The sequence below is a fragment of the Lactuca serriola genome, chromosome 6, assembly GCF_051521515.1.
Source record: "Lactuca serriola cultivar US96UC23 chromosome 6, Lser_US96UC23_V15, whole genome shotgun sequence".
NCBI lineage: Eukaryota > Viridiplantae > Streptophyta > Magnoliopsida > Asterales > Asteraceae > Lactuca > Lactuca serriola.
In genome coordinates, this window is record NC_136413.1 from 169,471,978 (window position 1) to 169,483,132 (window position 11,155).

The following is an 11,155-nucleotide window of genomic DNA, read 5'->3' on the forward strand; positions in this document are numbered from 1 at the left end:
CATGTATGCTATGACTTGTAATCGTCCTGATGTGGCCTTTGCATTGAGCATGGTCAGCAAATATCAAGGGAATCTTGAAAAGGATCTCTGGACTGCGGTAAAGAACATCCTCAACTACCCGTGGAGGACTAAGGACTGGGTCCTTACCCTCGGTGGGAGTGATGACTTGAGAGTAGTAGGGTATAGTGATGCTAGCTTCCAGACCGATATGGATAATTTCCGCTCTCAGTCAGGATGGGTCTTTAACTTAAACGGAGGAGCAATTACTTTGAAAAGTTCCAAGCAGGAGATAGTGGCTGATTCAACTTGCGAATCAGAGTATATAGCGGAAAGCGAGGCTGTAAAGGAGGCGATATGGCTAAAGAACTTCATCGGAGACCTTGGAGTTGTACCAGCTATAAAGGAGCCTATGGAGATTTTATGTGACAGTAATAGTGCGGTTGCCATAGCCAAGGAACCGAGAGATCATGGCAGATCCAGACACATTGACAGAAAATACCATTTCATCAGACATCGAATAGAAGAAGGACTCCTCGTGGCGAAGAGGGTATCATCGGATGAAAACCCAGCAAATCCCCTCACGAAGGGACCGAGTAGGGTTAAATATCTCCAACATGCAAGGCGCATAGGGTTGAAGGATGATATTAGTTTTAGTAATTAGATAGTTTTGAAATGTGTAAAGTGTAATTGACATTTGATGACGAATAAAAGTTGTTGTTTATTTATGAGTAAAGTGTTACTATTTTTTTCAGTCATTTACTATCATTTCATTTTGCTTTTTTTGACTTCCAGAATAATTATGTTATCGTATATCATACTATTCAAACTCTCCATAGTCGGTCATATGTTGGAAGTAGCTATGAATCAAGACTGTCATGAGTTCGCTTGTAGATGTCTAAGACGTTGGACATAGTAAACTGTTGTTGCAACACTCATGAGTGCTCATAAGTTTTGGGTATTGGATTCAACCCACGCTCACTTGTATCACTTCATGGAATTATCTTGAGTGATCGTGAGACGGTAATATCATAAAAGTCTTAAAACCTAGAGATATGAGTTGTTACCTATGAGTTGGTTGTACATTGATTGTATGAAAACGCATTCGTAACTCGATGTTATAAAACATGCCTTTGTGTATGATTCAAAAACTAGTAGAACAAGCATATGATTCGAATTTTATATGTTCCTTGCTAGATTAGAAGTGATATATGGGCCCCTCGATGATTTTGTGTTGACCCATGTACTGGGCCTGGTCAGAACTAAGTTGATGGGTTCAATTAAGTTCTATTTCAAGCAAATCGGAAATCTAGAAACAAACTGTTTGACAATAAGTAAGACATTGTTCCATGTATTTGTCCGGCTGATATCTAGAACCGAGGACTATATGATCCCTTATCTAAAATGGTGCTTCATAGTTCAACTGAGTTTTAAGAGATACGATTGCCGGTCGGTTTCTAAAGTCATGCTTGCAATTATAGTTGCTAGACTTATCCAAGTGGGAGACTATTGGATTAGGTGTCTAAGTCCATAACTATATTTGAGATGTGCCTGACCCGACCCAGCATGGTCCATTTGTGTTGCACTTCACCCGAACAATTTATATGGATAATCTTTTGAGAATAGTATGAGTTATGATTTATTAATATATTAGAAATTCTAATATATTAATATGAAATCATATTGTTTAATTACTCTTGATCTGAAATTAATTTAGTGATCAAAAGTGTGACTAATTAAATATGGACTCTTGTATTTATATAGTGTGGGCTAATGCTTATTTAGAATGGGCTAGGCTTGCGTGGTAAGTCCATGGATAGTCCACGGAGCTTTAACCCATGGATCTTATGAAAATGAAAGCTCATGGGTATTAGGGTTACATGGATGTAACCCTAATCCACCATACTATATAAAGGAATCCTTGGCACTTGAAATGGTACTAGTGGTGTGTGAGCAAAGGTGGTCGATTTCTACAAGTGTTCATACTCTCTCTAAAGGTTTCCAAGGTTTGTGGTAATTTGTGACTTCCATTTGAGGCATCCACATTATTGGTGCTAGGCTGTCAAACTCCAAGCAATCAAGCACTATTAAAAGGTATGTAACTCTACTAGCTTATTAAGTTTCAAAGTTCCCCATGCTATGCTAGTTAGGTTAAGAACCGTGGAAAAGCAAATTTTCATGTACACAATAGGAGTGTTAAAATGCTCAAAACCCTTCAGAAAATACCAACTTTATGGACAGACATCACCCATGCATGTCCCTCGCCCAACTATGTCAAAATATGAGGAAATGGCCCAAAACTTCATGCACGACTCCAAAATCTCATCAAAATTTTAGATCCGAAATATATTAAGCTTAAGGGACCTAGATGAGTCATAAAGTTGTCAACTTTATCTCACTCCATCATTCAAACTTCACTCGTGGACCAAAGCATGCTAAAAAAGACTAGATTTACAAGAAATGAGTCATAGAGTTTGAAACTTGAGGACTTGCAAATGGTCTAAAGAGTAATTCCAAGGTGAAGAGAAGTGACTTGTTGGATCCTTGTACCAATGCCTTCTTCTTTTTCCTTTAAAATGCACCAAAGACACTAAAACAAGCTTCAAACTTGCAAGGGGATAAGGTTTAGGGTGGGTTCGAATCGTTGGATGAAGGTTGTTAAATGAGGTAGCCTTAGAAGTTAATGCCCTTAAATAGGGTAGAAACCCGAAGATCTAGGGTTTGAACCAAAATGCCCACCATGTTGTAACAAATAGGCCGCGACACTATGGTACTACATAGCTCTGCATTCTAGAAAATTTTATTGCCACATCTGGGGACCTTAGCTACGACGTCGTTGCCTACCCTAAACCTTCATAATTAAAAAGCAAATATTTAAATTGGGGAAGGAATTACATAGAAATGAATGTTACAACTCTCCCATACTTGAATCAGATTTCACCCTTGAAATCCGCCACAACAAATAATTCGGGATAGTGCACCCTTATCTCGTCTTTGGTTTTCCAGGTCCACTCTAAACCATTCCAGTGCTGCCATTTCACCTTCACTAAATCAATCACCTTGTAGTGCAAAGGCCTTCATCTTCCAATATAAAATCGTAATCGATTTCTCTACGTAGTTCAGACATTTTTCAACCTGAATGTCATCCAAGGATACTACTACAGAATCATCAGCCACACAGTTCTGCATGTGAAAGACATGAAATCTGTCATGGATATGAATAAAATCGGCGGGTAGATCCAAATGATATGTTACCATGCCCATGCAAGAGACAATCCTGAAAGGTCTAATCAATCTTGGGCCCAACTTGCCCCACTTCTGAAAACTAGATGACACCTTTCCAAGGTGACACATTTAGAAGCACTAGATCTCCCACATGAAACTTAAGTTCGAAATGATGTCGGTCAGTGTAACTCTTATACCTTCACTGTGCACTCTATAACTTATACCGCACCTACAGAATCTTCTCATTGGTTTTGATCATCACTTTGGTGCTCCCCATCACTTGTTGTCTGGCCTCACTCCATCAAATTGGATTCGGAGACCTCCTCCCATAAAGCTACTCAAAGGGAGGCATACATATGCTAGCTTGATAATTTTTGTTGTAGGAAAACTCAGCTAAAAGAAGATAGGCATCCCAACTCCCACTAAAATCCAATAAACATCCACACAAAATTTCCTCAAGGATCTAAATGGTTCGCTCACTATATCCATAAGTATGTGGGTGATAAGCGGTACTAAAAAGTAATTGAGTACCGAATTTCTCATGAAACTTCCTCCAGAATCTGGAAGTAAAAAATACGGCGCGATCAGAAAGAATGGAAACTAGAACTCCATGACGTATGACCACATACTTTATGTAGATCTTAGCTAACTTTTCAGTGGATGAACTCCCCGAATTCAGATAAGTACTGGGCACCCTTGGTCAACCTGTCAACAAAAACCCATATATAATCAACCCTGCGTGCCATCCTTGGCAACATTGTGATGAAGTACATGGTGGTTTCCTCCCATTTCCACATGGGGATATGTAGAAGGTGCATCTTTTCATGGGATCTCTAATCTTCTGCCTTGACTTTTGTGCAACTCAAGCACTCCTATACTTACCATGCTATCTCCCTTTTCATACAAGGCCACCAATAACTTAGTCTCAAGTCTCTATACATCTTCATGGCTCCTAGATGGATTGAAAACTTCGACTTGTGTGCTTCCTCCAACAACATCTGCCTAACCCCACAAAAAGTTGGAGCCTATACTTTGGCGTATTGAGTCAACAGACCTCGACTATCTTTGAAGAAAAAGGAATATGAACCATAATCCTATCTTCCTTCGAATACTCCTATTCAACCCCTTAACCTACACCTCTTTGATTAAATCTAAAAGTGATGAAGTGATATTCATCCTCCAACAAAGGTATCGAATATGAGTATTAGTCGACTTATGGCTCAAGGCATCGACTAATACATTCTCCTTCCCGGGATGATACAAAATCTTCTAATCGTAATCCTTCACCACATCTAACCATATGTGTTGTCTTATATTCAGGTTCGACTGATCCATCAAATATCACAGACTCTTGTCATCCATGTAGATGGTACACCAGACCCCATATAGCTAATGCCATTAAATCTTGAGGGAGAAAACCATGCCCCCAACTCCAGATCATACGTAGGATAATTCACCTTATTAGGCTTCAAATGCCTCGAAATGTAAGCGATAATGTGGCCCCTCTACATAAGCACTGCACCCAAGGCCATAGTTGATGCATCGCAATAAACCATAAAATTATCCATACCCTCTGGGAGTGTTAGAATCGGAGCCTCACACAACTTCTTTCTAAGAGTCGCTAATGTTGCCTGCTGCTCAGGCCCCCAGAGAAAAGTGACATTCTTCTTTGTCACCAAGTTCGATAACTGCAATCTTGGAAAAATCTTGAATGAATCTTCGATAATAGTCCGCCAACACCAGGAAACTTTGAATCTCAAATGGAAACCTCGGAACCTCCCACTGCATCACTTCCTTAATTTTAGTGAGATCGACCAAGATGATGCTCTAGTTAACGAGATAACCCAAGAACTGAATCTCACGCAAGCAAAACTCACATTTGGAGAACTTTTCAAAAAGTATATCGATCCTCTAAGTCTCAAGAGCATCTCTCAGATACTCCTGATGTTGCTTCTTAGTCTTTGAATAGACCAAGATATCATCAATAAACACAATTACCAATCGATCCATCACTTTTCTGCATACTCAGTTCGTGAGGTCCATGAACATCGTTTGTCTGTTGGTGAATATGAAGGGCACCACACACTCATAATGACCATAAAGAGTCAGGAAGGTCCACTTCTACACAACCTCTTCCTTGACCTTCATCTTGAAGGTTAGTAACGATTGGATACACTTCAAATAAAATAAACAAAGAAAAAGTAAATTAACTTAAACAAATAAAGAACATAAAAAGTAAAGAACACGACATATTCACAAACTTGTCTTTCACCAAGAAAGGGTTTGTTTTCACAAAGAAAATAGGTTGTCACGAAGATGGTCACCAAGACTTACATTAGGGTTTTCCCTTCAATTAAGGGATTGTATCTAATCTATACTAAGAACCGATCCTTATCACATAGATATCAGATCTGCTATCTATTGTATACATATTTGTATAGTTACCTAATATACAAACATTACATTATATTACTTCATTACATGTTGACGCTCATCTACATGCTGAAGTTGATAATGTCTTAAGACGCTAGTGTTGATGCTTATGTTGGCGTTGGCACTGGCAGTCACTGAATAGAGTGTTTGAATCATTAGATCATAAGGTGTGACCTTACAATCTCCCCCTATCTGATGATTTCAAAACTAATCCTCAAAATTCTTCAACTTATGCTCCCCTAAGAAAGTGTACACCTCTTTCCATTTTTTATTATATGCAGTAGAAGCATTTTTTGTTATCAGCAATAGAAGAAACATTTATCAACACTTATGAGCTGATAGAATGTTAATAGTAGCTATTAGTTTAGCAGTTTGGCTCTCCCTTATATTTCGCTTCTACTCATATCAATAACACTTAGTAGTTTCTCACATTTAGCAAGTCTCCCCCTCATATTTTGACAGCAACAGCAAATATGGGACTAGAGGAAGCGATCAGTGTATCAAAGTTGCAGCTTGTAACCTAGTATGTTTTTGATGTCTCGTGATTGTAGAGGTTTGAACTACCATTTTCTGACATAGTTTTGCGATATTTCATTAGCGTGTGGTATGATGTGTGTGAGAAGCTATGTTATTTTAGCTTAACAATGGGCATATATTGTCAAACTTTTTTCAGTGTGTGATAGCTCATAGTGAATCGTAAAAATTTTATTGAGAAGAAATTAAGGAGATAATGGATTGTTTTAGTCACGTTGAGGTGGAATCAACATGGATCATCAATAATGATAACCCATCACCAAGAAATGGTTCAATCCTTACATCATAGGGTTAGTTGCCGTCTAGAATTATAGACTCACCATCAATTCATAGTGGTACCATATCATACCTCATACTAGGAGGTCAATCACATGAATAACCCTTTGTTATTTAAGGACCAAACAAGTAACTCTTATGATGACGACTATGCAGTCAGGGTAAGCCATTGGGTTATGCATAATGTTTTAGCAGAGCATGAGACTTGATGCATACGACAAGAAGGCTTTCAGGGAAAAGAGTCATATAAGATAGTTAACTAAAAACAAACACCCAATCCTTTCTATAACTTTTCATTTGGACCAGGTAATCTCACTTAGAAAGTGTAGACGATGCTAGACAATCAACGTGAGGGGGTGACTCAATGTCATCTCAGCAGATGGTCTCGCTGATGAGATACTTAGAGATATTTAGGCACATACAGCAGCATGCTTATAAGGACAATTATTTTGTAATAGTTACATACTTGGCTTATGAAATGCCACCATCAAATTTTTAAAAATGGTACACGATAAAATAATAAATAATATAAGCCAAACAAAAGATTTACTATAACAAGGAAATATTCTAAAATCGATATTTTTGCAGATTTTCAGAAATGAGATAAAGACACGATTTATAAAATCCTTTGAATTAAAGTGCCATAAATGAAGTTCTCTTTCCGAGAAATCTATCCTTCAACATTTTCTATAAAATAAAAAGAAAGCAAGATTGAAGTAATTCATATTGATTCCAAGCTTCATGTTCACCAAGAATAAGAGAAGAGCATGAACAAGTATTTCTAACCAACAAGTTAAATGGATTCAATCTTTGTAATCATCAAGTTATAAAGGTCACCAAGACAAAAATCGAAGGTTCCCTTCATTCTGATATGAGAAGGAAGAAAAAGGGGCCACTATCTTGTTGAAAAGGTCTCTAGATTTCAGAGGGGAAGTGGTGTTGCGGTGACAGCGTCTATGGAAATTACACGTACTATGTTACCTAACTTTATTCCATCCCATTTCAATAGTGGTACATTGTTCAAGAAGTAAGAGATATGTGCCTAGAAGAACACATTTTGGCACAGTTAGCTTCAATCTTGTCTCATAAACAGGATACAACATGTCAATCAACATGAGCATCAGCATCGAGGAGAGAGTAGTTGGTGCTGAAGAAAAGATGTAGAGTCAGCTTCAACTAGCTCTAGGATGAAGATGTTGCACCAAAGGAATAATACACTCATCCTCTTCAAAGGGAAAAATCAGTTTAGTTGACTATCGAGGGACAAGCATATGCATGAGCAATGTTAAATGCAAAGTGTACAATGTATACTTTTTTGGTAAAATAAAAGTTAAAAGAAATTTTTGAAGCAAAAAATCATGGTAAACTAAAACTGTAGCAGCTGATGTTTAGAAGTTTTAAAGTAGCAAAGCATAAACAAAACTGAAAACATAAAGTAGCATTGTTTAAACATATAAAATCAAAGCATAGATATGTTGTTGTCCCTTAGTGCAGTGAGCATAATTTTGTTCTTAGAGTCAAGAACTGTTTCCTTATGACAATCAAAGAGAATCAAATAACCAACATCACAAAGTTGACTTATGGAGATAAGATTCTTTTTTAGACCCTTGACATAGAACACCTCCTTTAGCTTGAACACCCTACACTCAAATGTTCCAACGTTCATAACAACTTCCTTATTCTTCTTGTCATAAACAATAGTTGGACCATCTTTCTCTATGAAATTTTTCAGAACAGACTTGAATTTGGTCATATGTCTTGAGCAACCACTATCTAGATACCAAATTTGTTCTTTACCCTGAAACTAAAATATACAGTTAATATACACCGATCCATCTTGCAACGGGTCACTTAAGAAAAAAGATTATAATCATTAGGGAGACAATTAAAAGAATTCCCCTTTTGATCCAATTATCATTACGATTGAAGATGTTATCAGGGTGAATGGAGCTCTTTTCGAAAGTGCACTCACTGACTTTGTGACAAGCATCACCACAGTGATAACAAAATTTGATTCAAATATTCTTTCCTTTAACACTAGATTTTGATTTCTTTTCAACTGCTAAATTCGAATAATTTTGATTATTTAATTTAAGAGTTCTTATCTTAGTTCTTGAATAAGGAATGTCATTGATGGTATGCTAAGATGATACCTTGTCAAGACACTTATGAAACATTGAAGAGTCATCTGAAATAAAAGACTTTGATAGATCTTTAGGTTCAGAGTTTCCAACGAAGCACTGAGCAAAAATGCTAAGAACTCTGTTTACCGAATAAACTTCACCAATAGAAATAGGAAATTTCAGCAAAATCTTAGTATAAGGTAAACTATACTCACAATGAGAAGGTTGGGGGGATGGATCAATAGCATATAATTGAGAAACGTATTTGGTGTTACAATTAGAGTCAATGGAGCAATGAGTATCAAGTTTTATTTATAAAATGAGTACTCAAAAATATGTTGTTAAAGTCTTTTTTCTAAAGAATTAGCGTTATAGAGGGTTTGTTTAGTCTCAACACTTTTTGTTAAGGAAACAACACCTTTTATATCGCCTCCAAAAAATTTCTCACAATAATGTGGAATCTGAGCATTAATAATCCTTATGACATTATAGTGAGAAAAAGCCCAATTTATTAAAATAAGTTGAATGCGTCTAGCATGATCAATATCATTTTCTTTTTCATAGTGAAGAAAATTGTTGGTCAGGAAGATACAAGTGTTTTCCTTTTTAAAAAGAGAAAGAGAATTTTCAAAAAAGGACAGTTTTTCTTTGAGAGAATACCCATGCAGATGAATACAGACCGGGTCTATCATAAACTTTTCACCGAACAGCTCAAGAATGCAACTCTGGTGAACCCTCAGAGCTATCACGGTATGATCAACGATAATCTCCACCGCCAACGAGGAATCCAACACCCCTGGAGCATCAACAAACCTCTTGCTAAGCACAAGAGACACAAAAGATCGAGTAGTCCCCGAATCATAAAGAACATGAGCAGTCACTCCATTGACTAGAAACATACCTAATTATAAGCAAATAAAACATAAGAATAATTGATTAACGCAATAAAAATATAAGAAGGATACATACTAGTGAAAACATCTGGTGCTATTCGGGCCTCCTTGGTCGTCAACTAAAATGCTCGACTTGTCACAACTAGAGCCTCCGCCTAGCCCTGGCGACCATCTCTGATCTTCAAGGTAGTTGGAGCGAGTGCCACCACTATTCCTCCTGATAACATCGGGGAGTTGGATTTCTTGTGACTGGTCTGATTGCAATGAAAGCAAATCAGACATGATCCTTGAGGCCAATCCCAATTAGTATGACTAGTCTTTCCGCACCCGTAGTAGACCAAACCCACTGATCGACAGTATCATTCATAGAATTTACGTACTTGCCATAACAACCAAAGTCCTGCTAGCCACTATATTGCAAATTAAAAGTCTTAGGTTGTTGTGCCCTCAACTGCCTAAACCTGAGCTGGCATTAGCTTCGCCCGATTCTTTATCTTAATCTCCATTTCTAGAGCCCAATCAATCATATCCTCCAAAGTCCTATATCTTGAAATGCTAACAAACTCCCTGATGTCATCTCTCGGGATGACGAAATATCTCATCTTCTTCATCTCGTCATCCATAACATACTGGGGAACCAATGAAGCTCTCTCCGTGAACATGGAGGCGATTTCTACCATAGTCTCCATCGTCTGGAGAAGATCCTTAAACTCTCTCACCAACTATTGCACCTCGATAGCAGGTGTAAACTCCACTTTGAATCTAGTAATTAAATCAAGACAAGTCATGGAATCCACAACCTTAGCTCCTAAAGCACGACCTACCTCCTCCCACCAGTTGCGGGCTCAATCCCTTAGGAGGAAAGATGCAAACCTCACCGTCGTTCCATCTGGGAAAAAACTCATACCTTGAGGACTCTACATGTCTTCAATACATTGTCTGCTAGCAATAGGTTCCTTTCTCCCGAAGAACTTTGGGGCTTTACAATCCTTGAACTCCTGAAAGGTGAGAATTCGCACCTCAAAATGCCCACTACTATCTCTACACAAAGGGTACCTAACGCTCATCCAACAACTCTAATCCCTTTCTTGATGGTTCTGAAATTCACAAGAGTCGCATCTAAGACACCTTGTGTGAACTCTGACATGATGAACTCATGTATCCTTTCATCAATTGCTTCACCTTGAGCACCTGAACCGGAACTAAAACCAGAACCTCTGGTAATCAACACCATACTGAAAGGCAACCATATAAAATATTAGAACATACTCGAAAAATCCATCAAGCTATAACTTCCTCAGAATTTTCGTGACTTTTCTTGATTCGAGTATGCATCCTACGATTCTAGTAGCATGGACCCAATACTACCTTTCACACTTATCTACGTGTTCCTCAACAATCATCTTGAATCCTTCAAGTTACTCCACTAAATGAACTCTCTTAATCCTTCTATATAAAACATACATAACTTACTACCATACTCCCTTGACTCTCCTAGTAATCCCTATCTCACTCGCTTTTGTATTACAAGAAATCTCTACCAACACAATCGGTTGCCTCGTGCATGTACATTATACACAATACAAGATCAATTAGACTTTGACTAATTGACTCCACACTAAGCCCAAAACCAAACAAAGAACATGAAATAAGGCTAAATCAATCATTCTAAGG